Source organism: Euwallacea fornicatus, chromosome 3, assembly GCF_040115645.1.
Source record: "Euwallacea fornicatus isolate EFF26 chromosome 3, ASM4011564v1, whole genome shotgun sequence".
NCBI classification, from domain to species: Eukaryota; Metazoa; Arthropoda; class Insecta; order Coleoptera; family Curculionidae; genus Euwallacea; species Euwallacea fornicatus.
The window spans coordinates 3,108,853-3,126,275 of NC_089543.1; the positions used below are offsets into that span (position 1 = coordinate 3,108,853).

At 33.8% G+C, this 17,423-nt stretch overlaps 1 protein-coding gene across 1 annotated transcript in view; it reads left to right on the forward strand.

Moving 5' to 3' along the window:
- Window positions 1-5,266: 5,266 nt before the first annotated feature.
- Window positions 5,267-17,423, forward strand: part of LOC136350436 (insulin-like growth factor-binding protein complex acid labile subunit) — a 59,317-nt gene continuing 47,160 nt past the window's right edge. The window contains exon 1 of the mRNA XM_066302120.1: window positions 5,267-5,860. The gene's annotated coding sequence lies outside the window, so the exon portion shown is untranslated. The remainder of the gene's footprint in view (window positions 5,861-17,423) is intronic.

Consider the following 17,423-nt stretch of genomic DNA (forward strand, 5'->3'; position numbering starts at 1 on the left):
AGATATTGGGGTTGGAAATTTGAGAAGTAACAATAGTAGGTACCTCCCACAGCTAAACAATTCATAGGAGCAATACAAAAAGGAAAATAACAACTGGGCACAAAAGGGCAATCAGCTAATCAAAAGCACACACGCCTCTTCGACTCCAATGCTTATATTCCTCAGTGACAGTCACGGGCCGTCGCAAGTTGGGTCAACAGGAATTCCGAGGTTTTTAGTGAGCGCTTCGGTGAATCCCACACGTCGAATCGGGTATATTATTGAAGATTTTTCTCTTGCAAAAAAACCTGTCGCAGTTTTGGAAATGTTCAGAAATATTTCCAAATTTTCGAGGTGAGTTTATACAATGAATGCTCGATTTAGATCTACTCTTCATAATCTTGAAAAACAAAAAACAATGTTTATAACAAAAAACTTTTAATTTAATAGTAGAGATATTGCTGTAATAACTTAAGCAGCTAACAATTGAAACAAACGTGACAAAAAGAAGTATTCATTTATTAATAAAATATATGTACGGCAGGTATAATTTGATGTATTATTTTAGTTGCTCGCCAATTTTGGAATTCTGCATTACCCGTTTTAAACACGAATTTATAAAATACCTACGTTGAGTTGGATATTAATTATTTTCACTTAATAAATGAGACCTTTTTGGGTCGGGAAAGAATTTTATAGCTATAGTTTTTCAATATGTAGAGCTTTATTAATCCTGCCATTTTTCAACTAAACGTTGATTATATCGTGAAAAATAAATGAGTCTTTTGTTTTTTCAAGTCGATCAATGTTAATTAAATAAAAATTAATGTCCGCGACACCTCGATTACGCAAATATCAAAACTTCTCCTAAAAGCAATTTTCCGACACAATAAATCTCTTTTTCATCGGCTAAGTAAATAAAATAGTATTAAGACGCAGTGGTAACAAGTAATTTTCCAGAGAAACATTTTCATTAGAGAAAATCTACTTTCATTTTCATTGTTAAGTGATCCCGGCAGCCCTTTGCGGTGAATGTGCTGTTTCGGTAAATAATTTTCTAATAAAAGACAAGACCCGAAGGTATTCGGGTTTCTTGGTCTGGTGCTCGTAAGTAAACATTAATATTCAGGGAACAAAAGGGTGGTTTATTACAAAGGGTCGAATCTTGATGGATAAGGCATTACAAGCAGAATAAAATATTTGGCAGGATAGACAACCACTGTGAGAGAGTGAGACGTAAGGGAGGGTGGATATCTCTATAGAATCGTAAAATCATAATGGGGCAAAATAAGCCTTTGGAGAGTTCGATAAATAAATTATGCATTGGAGGCTTTAATCGTTACCTCTTAATTTAGTACCACCCTCAATTGACCTATGGATTAAGTTTCTCAACCTGATATACCTACGTAATACACAATTCAACAAACACCTCTGTATTATTTTGTTAAAACAGCTATCTATAATTCCTTGGAGACATCAGTTTATTACTCGTTTTATAAGTCATTAGCGAAAATCGAACTTTGTTTTCCCACGAGAACTATATTTCAGTAACCTTTTGAGCCTCCCCTAATTAATTGCTAATCTTGTTAAGCAGTCGTTTCTGACATTTTTTGTTAGTTAAGCTGTAAGTTGAAACAATTTTTAATAAACCATTTACAAGGATTATTATTAGCATTCACATCAAAGGAGCTAAATTGTTTAATCAAGGAGCTAAGTTATTTGATCAAGAAATATTAACAAGCAATTTAGAGCCCTTTGTATGCTTTTGAATGAGTAGTTGGTAAACAATTATTGCACTTGGCTTGCAAGCATTAGCTAATAATTAGAACTCTCGGTTCTGGTCTATGCCCGAGTAAGGATAAATCCTAATTTCCTATCTGTGAGTTTACTTCAGTGGAACAATTACCCTGACCAACAAACTAAATTATTATTAATCGTAGATTTGAATTGTTACGGTAAATAACTCTTAGAGAACACAAATTATTTATTAGTGTCCATTAAAGCGAATACATTTATTAATATACCGATCTCTGCTTCTTCTAACAAATTATAACTATTTTCCAAAGAGAATAAGTAATAATCCCTTGCGGCCTTTTTATTACCATTTCAACTCTAATTTTTTTATTAAATAGTTTATCGAGTTTTGTTTCACATGTATTGTAATGTAAATTTTGACCCCACTCTGGGACCGGAGCTTTGACTATTTTCCCCTAAAATGCATATTTAAATGCCATTCTCCATTTTGTAAATCTTGTCTGGATATTTCCCAAAGTAAATGCATAAACTTTCCATTAGCTTAGTATTATAAATGTTTTCCTAATGGTGAGCGATTGGAAATTGAGGAATTTTGGACTGAAAATTTAATGAAATGCATTTATAATTATTGCACTATTTAAAAAGATTATGAGTTAATTGAGACTTCTTAATTGTTAAAAATACTTGTTGGTGAGTTAAAAAGTTCTAATGAAATATAAATTGTTCGATTGAAATCTGCGAATATCAATTTATCAGTACGTTTGCCTCAAATATTAGCTTAATAAAATAATAATAACTTTTGAGGCCTGAATTTGGTGTTAAAAAATGATCGAATTGAGTATTCCAATAGCTAATGATTCTGATACTGTATCCTGCAAACTAGACGTGATATCGTAACCCTTCAGACAGATAAACCGATTAATGTAATGCGGTTTTCCAAGGAAGGTGGTTTGGACTATACACCATTACAAATTAAATCGTTACTAGAAGTAGTTCCTATTCATTTTAGAAATTTTCAAGAAAAAATTATATCAAATGATTTAAATGTCAATTTCTTTGGATTCTGTAGTGACCGTAAGTGCCTAATTGTCAACAATTTTTTTTAAGCATTCTGACCGTCATAAAATTGTATATCAAAATTATTTAATATTTCTGAAATTAAAATAAATATTACGATCCCCGTTTTGTAGGTTATAGTGTTCATCAAAATGTTTAATTTGATATTTGAAAGTGAACAGCTCTAGAGAATTTAAAAGTCAAGACGAACTAACTTTAAGTTATTTTTCGAGGGAAATCAAATATTCCCTTAAATAATACGTCCTTGTTACGATACATAAACACAGCAGATTGTCACCAGCTATTATTGCCTACACTAGTTAATATGTCGAAGGTTTCCTCTTGGCAAATTTAGTTGCAAAACTAAAATACCATTGCTGAAAATGGGAAAACATATAACATATTTCAATAAAAAATAAAGATGAGCACGGGAAAACTTTGCAGCTCAGAAACTTTCCGAACCTGAAAACTTTACAGGAAAGATCTTTAAGAAGTGTTCTAAATAAACGTCAAAATGCATCAACCAAACGAAACTAAACAGTGGTTAACAAAATGAAATTAAAAGTCAAACTGATAAATGCAAAACATGCCCTTGCCATGTTGAAGCTTTCAAATGACTGCAATTGAAAAATGGATTTAGTTTTCATCTATCTCTCACCACAATACGAGTAAAAACAAAAAAGAATTACGAAAATATCAGTTTTATTGAAACAACTGAAAAAATAATTTTATAGATTTGCCTGCATTGTAAAATTTTTTCGTTGAGCGCGCAACTTTTCTCCCATTTATCTAAGTCTTGTATGTGCAGTTTACGAGATCCTCGTGCTGGACATCTTTATCTTGAACACACACTAAGCATCCACAAGACAACATGATACAAGCGACAGTAGCATATTTTCCGTCCTCACAAAAGATGCACATTCTGAATAAAGTTTTTCGCGACTTTGTAACCAAAAAGAGATTCTTGCTTGGAAATAAGTTTTAGGGCAAGATAATATATTTCTCTCAAGGATATTTTATTCCAAGAAATGACCCATTAGCAAGAAGCACGACAGTTATTTGTTCTCAAGCCTTTTTATCTCAGGGTAATGAAGTTTCTTTCTTCTTAGATAATATGTTTAAGGCACCTTATTTCTTTCTTCGTACATACGCCTCGTTTTGTCGATATCTATAGTGAGAATCAGCCTTCAGGAATCTCTACAATCAATGCGAATCATCTCAGGGTTGTTGACGGTTAAGGTTTGAGACAGGCATTTAAAAAAGTTACCAATGATGATTTTTATGAGTGTATGCAGTAGCTTTTCGCTGCTATACACATGGAATTTTAATGAGTGCAAGCAAGATACAATTAGACGATTGATAAGTACGAGGGAGACAGACTACCGTTTCCCCTTCCATTGTCAACGATCGATCACGCTTATTGACTCGCAGGTAGTACTATTTAATCCGAAGAAGGGTGTAATCTTATGTGATTTTAGAAGGATGCAAATTGCGCACATACTTTCTGTTTTATGATAAATTTAAATTTTTGAGATTGAAAACCGCAGCAACGAGAAAATTTATCTGTTTTAAAAAAGAGGTTTATAGAAGGTGCTCAAAACCACCACCCTTTTGTGTTGAACAATACCCAACGCGATCATGGAATTCCGTACGATCCTTATTTAGCATACCCGGCGAAACTGATTGACAGGCATGAAGAATTTGTTCTCTCAATCGTGTTACATCAAGTGCCTGATCTTTCTCATATTGGAATATTTTTAATTTAAGATAACCCCAGAGGAAGAAGTCATTCGGAATTAAGTCAGGTGATCTAGCGGCCCCCTTAATATTCCCAAATCTAGTAATTAGACAATTGTGGTGGATATTTTGATTTAAGAATTGCCTCATTGCTTGGCCGTTGTGGGCAAGACAACCGTCTTATTGGGGCCAAATGTTGTTGTTTTCAATATTAGGCACCTCAGTAATATCGAGAATAACTTGATATTCAAGAAATTTCAGATATTTTTAAACATCAGAATTTCAACGATTAAAGAATGGTGCAATAGTGTCATTGTCCAAAAATTAAGTTTTTGAGACTCTTGAGGACTTCCATCATAAGTCTGGTGAGGATTTTCTTAGGCCTTAACTGGAGCAGCAGATGGATAAAATTTTTCCTACAATGAAAACCTTGATTCCTCGGTGCAAATGATGTTTCAGGCAAATTTTTCATCGGTATCATCCAAAATCACGCAAACCTGCACCCACCCCCTGATTAACGCGTACTGCTTGCGAGTAAACGATACTTACCGATCGTTGACAATGAAAGAGGAAACGGTAGTCCATCTCCCTCGCACTTATCAATAGTCTAATTGCCTCTTGCTTGCACTCATTAAAACTCCATGGCCGTAGCAGCGCAAAAGGTACTATATATTTTATACAGATACTAGAAGCATTACTTTAATGTTCGAGTTGGGAAGGGAAACGAATATCAAACATATGTATAATACATTTCGCTATAAACTGATGTTACTACCGAGTTGTTAAATGTTGGCGTTTATTAATGTTATGTTTGGTAAGAGGGTCAGTGGAGCTGGCGAGTAAGTGTCCTATGGGAAAACAAGAGGCCGATCTTGACTAATACAATAATGAGGAATGAGACCGGTCTCGAGAGGAATTGCAGGAATGGTGTAATTGAGGTTCGCCGCGTACGGGTCTGCTCGTTCTAGCTGTAATTAATCAGTAGACAGATGCGTGAGGGCGCGCGCCCTCCTCTATCCTTGTGACGTCTGCTGGCTGTAAAGTTTGCTTTCCGGGGGTAAGTGCATTGGTTCTTCTGCTGCTGGCGTTTTCCGATGAAACTTCACTACTGCCGCGACTTCGGTCCTCCTCGTGCCGGTTGCTTATTCCTCCTTCTCCCAACTCCCGCTCGCTCTGTCTGTCATTCGCGATTTGGAATCGTTCCATAACGGACTCTGGATCGGCGCGCCTGGAAAACATCGCGGCTATTTTCAGCGTGGTTATGTGTCGTGATGCACTGGAACTTTCACCGCCGTCTGGAAAAAGTGGCTATGTAAACATTTTAAAGTCTCAGGTAAATAATCTCTTCGCTTCATGTAGATTTCAGGGCCTCAGGAGTGCCGTTAAATGATGTTGGTTGGCGGAAGTTTAAGAGCAGTGCAAGAGCGTATAATTACAATGGAATGGAACGCTTTCTGATTTTCTTTTTTCTCGAAGAGAATCCTTCAAAAGCACAATATAATCCTTCCAAAGTACATACTTACCTGTTCCTTTTGAAACTTAATTACCTCAATGATTTGTTGCTATCCACTATTTACTTGAAGAAGTATAAATCAGGAAGCTCTGAGGAAAGAGAATTTCAAATTTAAACTTTTCTGATTTCATTTTTTCAACGTAGTATAATCTGTTACTCAATAGAAATATACTTCTGAAATATAATTGTTTTCTCATAAAAATGTTTTCTAATATACTTTTATCGTTGAGAATTCAATTTTGCGTGTCGTTTAATTGAATGCTTGCTCTAAACTTAAATGCATGGGTTTTGAATGAGATATTTGAAAATTGCGATGTTTTATGTGTGTATTAGCAGTTTTAGAAGTATTATCCGAGAATTTGCACAAAAACCTCAATTTTAATTTAGATTCCGATTTTCGCAAACATTGGTTCTCAACCAACATGAAGGCCATGGTTCAAATCCATTATTCGGCTGCCAAACTTTCACGTGTGTGGTTTTAGTGCCAATTCTTGTTTGTAGAGCTTTTCATTTTGATTATTACATATTTCCGCTACTTAATTTATAGAATCCCTCTTTTCAATCTGATGTTTGATTTCATTTACGCGAATACTTGCTCTAGTCTCTCGTTCCCTAACCATGTATACATATATTTGACGGAAGCTAAACAAATTTTACTTTATGCAGATACCCAAATATTAACTCAACAGTAGTTTCTACAAAAATATCGAAAATTGGAATGTTGCTTAAAGTTTTTTCTTTTTATGTGTTTGTGAATTTTACAATTTTCTCTACTCGAAACGGCAGAAGTAGTGAGAATACCTTAATGTAGCTGAGTAACTTAGTTTAATTATTGCTCCGTTTTTCATTCGAATACGATCAAAACATGAAGAGGAACAATAATACTCGGAATGTAATGAAGCCTTTTCCGCAAATATTTTTTTCTTTTCGAACGAATCTTCAATTATATTTCTCTAGTTTCTCTTTGCAAGTTCCTCTTTCACTCACCCTATTCCAGGTTGAGATTACGAAGTTTAAGGTATTTCCTTTTCTGTCAACTTTTCTTGAACACTGAACCTTTTTTTCAATAGTCCTAATTTTGCACAAAATTCATTTTTGTTCTTTTAAGATGATTTTTTTTCCTTTCGAGTTTCCCCGTTTATAGATTTGCCCTTTATTTAACATTTCTCAAAGCGTTTTCCTCATCTAATCTACACTGTTTCTTTAACCTTGCGTGTGGCGTGTTAATCATATGTGATCTGGTGCAACACATAGCACTTTTTCTGACCGTTTCCATCATTTGATAGGAGGTTTATAGTTATAGTCTCGAGTTAATGTTTATTTTCTTAAGTAGAACCAATTTTTAAAGTGTTAAGATCTAATTTTTTTTTCTGACTTAATAATAATGAATTCCTTATTTTGCTTACTATATTTGACCTCATTTAGTTGTGTGGCGTATTGCAATAGATGCCACCTACATAGGTTATTCAATTAAGCGGATAATCACCCGGCTTTTGGTAATATTAGATATTTTATATAAATATTTGTAGCAAATAGGTAACATGTTTCATGATATTTTAAAGCAACGCGAAAGTTCAATAATTACCAATGTTTTTAAACTGAACCAAAACTGAAACTTTTTAAGAGCAATATTGATTAACCTGAACTAACCAGAATGGACATGACGCACAACCTGGATTAAATAAAACGTTATCGTGCCGCAATCACAAATGGTTAGGCCTAATAGAAACGTTTATACCTAACTATCTGCTATGCAGTTTTCGAAATTGTGATGACGTGTGGCAAATTTTAAATAACACCCTGTAATCTCTACATGACAAGCCAATCACGGGAAATCTGAATTAGCTTTGCTTTGCAAAATTGTCATTTCTGCATAGTTTTCAAATACTTTCTAATAAGTTACTGGAATGAAGGATAGAAAAATAATAATAAAAAGTTACTCAGTTAGCAAAAGCGGAAGAAAAATGTAGGAATCTGTGATTGTTCACAAGATACTCATATTCTAATTTGTTGAATTGTTATCTGTATTGCAACCACTACTTTTTAATTGTTAAAAAGTCATAGCTATGCTCAATTAATTTATATAAAGGGTCTCCTAAGTGTATCTAGGAAAAAATAGGAACTTGAAACAAAATATGAAAGCCATCATATTCCAGTTTTATTATGGGATTATTTAAATTACTTTGGTTAAAGGATTTGCGAAAGCATTCAGGATATTCCATAGTATGCAAACGAAAATAAGTAGCTCTCCGCTAAGCCCGTCTATTTTATGCAAAATGCTTTTAGTAGCCCTTTGGATATGAAGCTTTGAATTCGGTTGCTTTAATGATATACCTTCAACATGAGATTATTCAATTTCTTCCATGTTAGAACATTTCCTTAAACAACAATTTTCATAAAGATTGGAATGGTGGGCAGAAATTAATAATCCCCGAAGTTGTTATTAAATTTAGGCCAGCTTACATTTCGGCCCCCTTCATTGCAACTCTAATGAAGAGATTCATGAGGTTGCAGATGCTTCGGGAAAAAATTAATTTAGAATTCGTTTTTCGTTGGATTTAATCCTAGGAGTTTGGGCAAATGGCAACTAAAACGCATAAATTTCAATTCAAGTTTTCCTGTTTAATTTAGTGTTAATAAATCTGCATCAATTTAATATTAAGTTGTACAAGGCGCTTCCGAATAGGCCATTCAAACTTTGCTTGCAGTTATCGTTACGTGTGGTGTTATCCTTGTTTATTTAATCATCAAAGCGAGATTGCGCCAGCGTTGCTGTTCGATATCTGACGTTCTCACTTCGTGTTTAAGGGATTACTCCATGCCCTTGCTTCGGAAAAATAAAGATTTTCATGTAATAATCTAAAGCCCATTAAGCCTTACGAAAGGCTGTTTAATTTAGATTTTGTTAGGATTTGAACCAAATCCCCTTATTCTAGCTGACCTTACCTAAGGTACCAAAAATGAACACCTAGTTTCAAGACCTTGCGAAACTTTCGTCTTTACGTTCTTCACCCTAATAACTCCTAAAAGAGTAATGTGGTCCTGTTAACGGCCTGGAAAATAGACTCGATTCCTAGTTTCAAAAAAAATAGCTGCTTGACCTAAAACCCTTTTCAATTTTCAATGTGTACATACAAAACAAGGCATATTTATAATAACGTATCAACATTTAAATCTATAATTAATGAAATGTTAATTGTAATTTTCTGCACACTAATATTAATTAATTCGTTGGATTGTTGTCAGGTTTGACGCAATACGTAATTCTGAAATTACAGATAATTAGATTTGCACCATTTATGTTCGGCGAGGGAATGTCCCCCTCAGGAAGGAGCTTCTGATGAATGGTAAAAAGTAGTAGTTGATAAGAAGGCTGCACAGGAGCGTGATATCGAGGTACATTATAGGTGGAAGTACTATGGTGTATAATTACTTTCACTCTTAAAGATAAATTGCTTGAAAATTCGCTGCCTCGTAAGCAATTCCATAGCTTCCCGCCCGAGAATACTAAAACTAACTGTTCCCGTAAATCACCTGCAATAACTGAACTTTTAACGGTCCTGACACGAAGGAGAAAAAATCTGTAGCATTTTGTTAAGTTGTCTTCGAGGCAGCGCCAGCGCCGCAAAACTTTCCAGAGATATATTAGCAATTAAATTTGCCGCCATCTTTCTTCTTGCTTGCCTCCGATTGTTATCAAGCACCTTTTATTGACGAAACTCCAAGACCGCCTCCGGGGGTCTGGAGGTAACACCAACTTCCCTTATCTTCGCAAGTTTTAACTTCAAGTGTTGTACTACTCTCTCTTGGAGAAGTATTACGGACGACAGGGAGGACTTTGTTATTTATTACCCAGTGTATCAGGCCTTACGGAAGTAATCGACAGCACTGGCATAATGCAGGTCATTCAAAGTTACTGCTGCTGATGTCATGGACTTACTGGTTAGAGAATTGTAATCAAGCGAATCTCCATTGATTCGAATTTTGAGTATATGGGCGACTATTAATGCGAATCAGGCACCATCAAGGTGTCATCACGAAATGTCGTGTAGTTCAACACAGTCGTGGTATTACTAAATGAACAATTTTAAGTACATTACGGTTCAGTTAAGTTTTATAGCAATCGTAATATAGTAAATAAATTTATACAAGCTTTAAAAGTTCTTTCATTTATATTATTTACAGTTTAAGTTCGTTTATTTTAGTGAATATTCCTTAAAGTATTCCTAAATGATTTTTCGACTTCTTTGGAGTAAAACATTTATTTTGTAAAAGTTTTATTTATATAAGCTTTTACGTAACCGCTAGCATCTATAACTTTTGGGATCATTGTTAAGGAAAACTTTAAAACATTTTAAAACAGGATATTAAGACTTCTTGTTCTCAAGTATAATAATCCTTGTAAAATAATCGTGTTCATTAATTAGTATTTTTTCAAATTGTTCACAGACGTATAGATTTTAAATATAGTGCACAGAAATCAACAAATACTTTATCATGCTATCATAAACCTTTTACCTTTATTGTTCCTAATGGAATTCGCTATATTACATACAGGGTTAGTCACCCAACCTGTTCAGTAAAAGTTTACTAGAATGTAAAATTGATATGAATTTTAAAATTTGGAGTTACGTTAACTTCAATATTTTTTAAATATTTTCAACTTTCTGTTATTAGAGGTTTAACCGGAAATAGGTGTCGACTTGTTTATTTTGAATGGGACCCCAGTGTATTATTTAATTTTTAGATCCTACGTAATATTTTGGATACATTTTTTCTATGATGTACTATACTTAGCCTTTACCGTTTTTTAGATATTTGATCTTGAATTAAAAACGTGCCTCCGTAATAAGAAATTTTAAAATTGCATATATTAAAAACAAAATTTCCGTATTTTGCATAATGTCAATACATAGTGTTAAATTTACAGCTTTGCTATTTATATGACTTAATATTATACAGGGTATTCAAAATTCGGCTCCCAATATCCAAATTTTTTTTTTTTATTGCGAAAGTATTTTTTTAATGGGACACGTTATAACTTTAAGCGGTGTCCAGTAGAGAATATAATTCTTTATTGAAGTATGTCAGGGAAAGCTATACCTATTACAAATTATTTTCGAAATAATTAAGTTTATGTGAGAATAGCAATACATATTCATTGTGGTAAATTTTTACTCTTCTCGTAGTTGATCATGGAAAAATAAATAATGCATTTTCCTATCAAAAATGACTGTTATTATCTGCATTCTGTGTTTTCAGTTTTGCGGTGGCTATTAATAGTACTAATAGTAAAACTTTCAATACAAAATGGAAGAATACATAAACGCTGAAATTCTCAATTTATTTTATATTGACGGAGAATGTTACAAAATTTTAGATAGGACTTGCCATGTATTTAATGAACGACATCCCCATTTACCGCCAATGAACAAGACAAAATTCACACGAATCTAAATTAACTAAACGAGTTCAATTATTGTGGATTAAATTTTGATGTTGTAGCATATGCATACATATATACTCTATACTTATCCCCTGATTTACACGGCACCTGCAATGCACGATTTCGCTTTTAAAATGTTCATAAATTAACGAATTTCAAAAGACTTATAGTAAAGTATATTTGACTGCATATACATATATTTGAAGATATTTTTGAATCTTATTCCTTTCGTAATAGTGATCTCAACAAGGAATTCTCCGTGCTGTAAAATATATGAATTTAGAGAAATCTTCTTAGTATCTATATACACACATATGTATTTCACAACAGCAAAATTATTTGGTTCATGTGACCTACTGCAGAATCATTTTAGCAGCAAAGCATATACATATTATTGTGCGTTTATGTATTGGAACTTCCGGATATAAGGAGGAATTACGGATTTCACTACAAAGTCTTGTCGATCTGAGATCTTCCCTAATGCGTCAACCATTGAACCAGCATCGCATCAATAAATTTCAAGTGATGAGACTGACATCATACCAGTCAGAAAGAAAAGTGTGATAGTTCCAGAAGGTGATGAGGGTCATTAAACTTATAATTAATTTTTTAAGGATGATTTTTATCTTTTGTACCTAGTGTAAAATGACTTAAATATGTACCTTATATTACCTATATATACATATTTGGTATTTTATGGAAAAGGTATAATTTTGGGTTTTTCAAGATGTCTTACTTTTGTTTTTTCCTTTAATCTTCTTGTGTCTGATATGAAATGAATTAAATATGTACTCATATTACCTAAATATATTTGTTGTTTCGTGAACTATGCACAATTTTAAGTTTTCGAAGATGTGTGACTCTCGTTTTTTGTAAATAAATAGATGAGGTTTACGTATTTTGCTTTTGTTTTCGTTTTATGATTTTACTTAACAAAATCCAAAACTTCAATTTACACGGTTTTATGCGGAACCTATCTTTCGTGTAAATCGAGGGATAGGTGTATAATTATTGCCACACACACTCACATTACACACAGAGACCTAGGAGTAGCACTAATTACAAACTAAACTCGGGTCACGGAGCACGCAATACGTGTCGTATAATATAACTAAAATTAATCAATCTCCAAAAAACCAAGTTAATCGAATATTTTTGATTAATCAAAATGGATAACATAATTTGATGACTCATTAATTTTTTTCGGTTAATCATCGCTACCCCTAAGCATGCCTCATCGTGTACCCACCGGAATCATCACTTACAATGTGCTGCGTCATTGATGGGTCATAGTGAAATTGGACAGGAAATCGTGAGGAACATAAATGGACAAATTTTTTTACGTAATGGAGGTTCATGCCCAGATATTGAACTGACACACCCTTTTTAAAAACCGAATTTACCTCATTGTCTGATCTACGTAAAATTGCGAAAGAAAAAAAAGAAGTTGGCATGCGCATTGCAAAAATCCGTAGATCTGACAACGTTGCAAACAACATTTTAAGTAAGTTATGCCGAGAAACCGGCAGATACAAAATTTAATTTTTTTCCGTTATTTTTTTTGTTAGATTGTTGGCTAATTCCGGTACTTTTGACAAACTCTGCCTACAGTGTGTCCTAAATTGCTTCTACTTGTATAGAGATCTTGGTTACCGTAAAAGATAGACTCAGTTAAATTAGGAAAGTTTTAAGAAATTTTATAAGAAGCTCGGACCTGGCTTAAAAATTGCTTTAGGTTTTACGTTTTCCAGAAAAATGGAAAAAAGTAAAACACTGCACTTTTAACTTTGCCCGGGAGTTTCTAAACAAAGCCGAAAGTTATTTTCAAGCTAAAGCTTTATTAGAGCACTCTTTTACGTAGAATGCGATGACGTATCGAAACTAATTCTATCTTCATTAGTTTCCACGTTCCGTGTGAGTCTTCTGAACACCACGTTAAATTTTTGTATTTTCGAAAAGTGCCCTTCAACTATATACTTGTCGACATCATTATATCGTTTCTAAAATGCAAAATGGAGCTTATTAAATTTTTCCCATAGTAGAGAAATGGAAACGCAACTGCAGCAGTGGCAACGTATGCACAATTTCTCTAACGATATCAACCACATGAAAGACTATGTACGTAGGTACCATGTATATAAGTATATGATTATATACCTAAACTACGTTTCATGTGGACTATTTCGTTAGGAAGGCTAGGAGAATTATGGATGATTTAAAAATAGTCAATTATCTACAATTTACAACAATTAGTTAATTACAAAAAGTACTCCGTTATTTTCTTTGCAGGGTACGGGCTGCCGTTATTGCAGTTGCGTTTTTAGTTAATTTGAAATAGAGTTTTATCATATCTACTATCTAGATCTAGGTCTATTCCACTTCACTGGGAATTCGACTTTGACATTGGTAGTAGTATACTAATAATTATTTTTTGTTTTGCATGATGAAAGGCAAAACCGTTCCAATCTTACTATGACAAAAATTTCAAAGCGTCATTTTTCTATTTAGAAATTAGCTAATGGCATTACCAAACATATAATGGAAAAGGTTTTTTTAAGCCAAACTCGTATTCTCAGTAACGAATAGTGGTTGGACCGCATTCAAACAAACTCGAATACTGGAATCAGAAATGATAGTTAAAATGGAATTATGATTTATATTTCTAGTAGATTTTGGTTTGAATAGGAAGATATTTATCATGATTAATAGATGAACACTGTTTATCGTGAACTTAGTTATGTATTTAATTCGATATCAATATCAGTAATATCCTAAAAATTGAATGACATTCATTATGTAAAATTAACCAGAACGGGAATGTGAAGAATGGCGCATGAACGGCATGGAGGTACTCGAATAAAAATTCAGGAGGGTTCAAATTTCGAATATCGGGATTTTCGAATAAAAATTTCAGTTGTGTATTCAATATTCGAATACAGTTTTGCTGTATTCCACCCAAGTCTGCAAGCCGGAGCAATTGAATCTCTTAAACGGCTAGAGATATAAGGTGCGAAAGTAATCCGAGTTGTCCATCCATGGTATCTAATGAGCGTTAATATATTTCGACTGGACATGTGCGGAGAAATGGAAAATCACCACATTCTTAATTCCACGAATAATATAATGATTGAGACAAAAAAATTATTCTCTTCTTGCGAATGTGTGACAAACAGTTTCGAGTTTTCTCAAACATTTCAGGGAATTTAACATCTCCAGCGGCTCAGGCAAAATTTGTGTTTGAATAGGAATTTTCACATTCCAAAGAGGCACAGCCACAGAATTTCGTCACAATGCCTCTTCTTATTTGTATTTGCTCCTATCGCACTCGTCAGCTTAGCAAATAAATTGAAGAAGATATAGAAGAAACACGTAAATACCTTCAAGGGTGTTACTTTAAAATAGATTATGACAAATTGAATTGATGCTGAAGATAATAACACTATTTGTAAGCGGAAAGACGGAAACGATGGCGGTAGCTTTAATTGCTAATATATCTCCCAAAACTTTGCGGCGTTCCGAGGACAATGTTAAACCTGTTACCAATAAATCCGTGCTTGTCAAGTACTAATTAGTGGTTTAATACTATCCTCTCGTGACGCCCGGCCAGTATATTTCCAGGAAGCATCGGAGGAGGATGAGGGGATTACATTTGAATTTTAAATAATGAGGGTTGAATGCAGATGGGACCAGAATACCCGTCTCTATTATTTTAATCTCCTTCGTTTTTATTTTGGGGATAATATATCGCTGGCAAATCCAGAGTTTATACACAAATGGAACAGAGCGTATATTGGGTCAGGTGAGCGGAAACAATTTATTATCATTTGCGAATATTTTAACCATTTAAGTTTGCTTTCAAATTTTTTTTGTTTTCATTTTTGAGAGTGGCGTCGCTTACAGTAGTGGACTGAACTGACCTCAACTAAAGAGCATCGAAACTACATTGGTCGCAGAATTAACTGGAACGATGCTTGCATGGTTACCCAGCAAAAATGATCAAAAAAGCGTGAAATCAAAGAAAGTGCATACGTTTTCCTTAATAAAAATATATGCATAGCCGCTAGTTCGGTACACACACATAGCACTTGGTTATCTTTGCTTGAATAAGGGGTAATCTAGAGCACATAAATAGCAGCTAAACACTAACAAAAAGTGACAAATTTAATTTGAAAAAGACAGATTTAAGTAGCTATAATGACTAGACACTAATGCCTTCCCTCAGAGCAAACTTTTAAAATAAAACTTTACACAAGTTAAATTTAAATATTTACCTCTACTACATTTTTCTTTATCGTTCATTTTCGCTTTTTTATTATTTTTTGCATAGCAATGTCATTCCAGGTTAGCTGTAACTTAGAACAGCACGCAATTCTCTCTATTGTGGTGTGAAAGATTGTTCCAAAAAAAAAAAAATTTTAATGAATGATCCGCCTGAAACGTACACAACGCATTTTTTATTAGTTAGTTCTGTGCGCATGTGTGCTTCAAAAGCGTGAATTTACTCTCGACAAAAAGGTAGTCTCTGTTGGTAGTAAATTTCCAAATATCGGCGACAGATTGATGTTCGGCCGTAGACAATAATTTAAGGAGAACGTGCATGCATCGCTGTGTGTACCTACATGTTAAAGTGCATTATTACACCTATAAATTGCAACCGTTCAAATATTTAACATTTTACTCTGCGCCTCTCCAGCAATAAAATCTCGCCCGATCTGCGATGTTAAAATATTTAAAACAATGTTACACTTTTGAAATGCATTTCGTATCCGTAAAATTCTCTGCATGTTTCGGGGTAAAAAATTATCACTCCTTCTGTTTGACTGTGAAACGTAGGTGATTTGTTAAATAATTTATACAAATGGTTTTCCGATTTAGACAGTTTTGGAATTTACGATCCACGTACCAACACAGTTATTCTGATTTGTGGAGTAAGCATTTGTTTTGCGAGGTATATAAATTCGCATTATTTAGTCGGACACGCGAAAATATTATCATCAGCCCAGTTAGGAAAAGTTGGTGGAAAGTCCTCCGGAACTTGCAGATAGCTTTGCAGGATAACTCTTAACTCGTTGATAAGAAGTCTCCAGCGGGATCGAGACGGGACGTAATGGAGAACAAGCCGTAGGGGTTACCCAGTTTCTTTGGATACGTGATATCTGGATTTGCTGAAATTTGACGTTCCCTGTTACACTATTGAGCTCACTCCCCACAAAAGAAAATCTCTAGACGAAAAGAGTAAAAATAATATGTTTGGTTTGCGGATATGTACAATATTCATTTAAGTTCCATTTTATTTGATTAAAGCGAAAACGTAACCTAATTTCCGGTTATATGCGAGCAAATATAAATTATTATTGGAGTTAATTGCTAGCGACAATATTTAAAAGTTATGAGCACGTATACGGCAGTGAAATATTAATTTTCGCCATTGAAATGGTATTAGCTTCCATTTTATGCGTTTGTAGGTTTAGTAATACAAAGACGTAGATATACTATATCGAAACCTCCCAGTTTTTAAGATGTAAATTACTCAAAAAATACAGAATTGTTGATATCTTGACCTTTTCCATTTCATCGAAATGGAATCGAAAATATCATGAAACCAACAATAAAAAAATCATTAATGTAATAAAGCCTCAACCTAACTCTGTTAGACATAAAATAGCAGCAAAACTTTTATTTTTTTGAGGAGTTTTATTCGGTATAAATTTGCAAGCTACGTTCCTCATTAAAAGACACTTAATAGTTACCTTAATGACTAGAAAATATCCCGGACTTAATACAAAAATCATGAGCGAAACGTAGCCGCAGACTAACTTTCTGAGAAGGAAAATAATTATAAAACTTGAAACATTTGAGAAATTTTTTCAGTATAAATTTGCAAGCTAAGCCACAGTCTTCTCATCAAAGGACGCTTAGCAGTTATCTTGATGATTA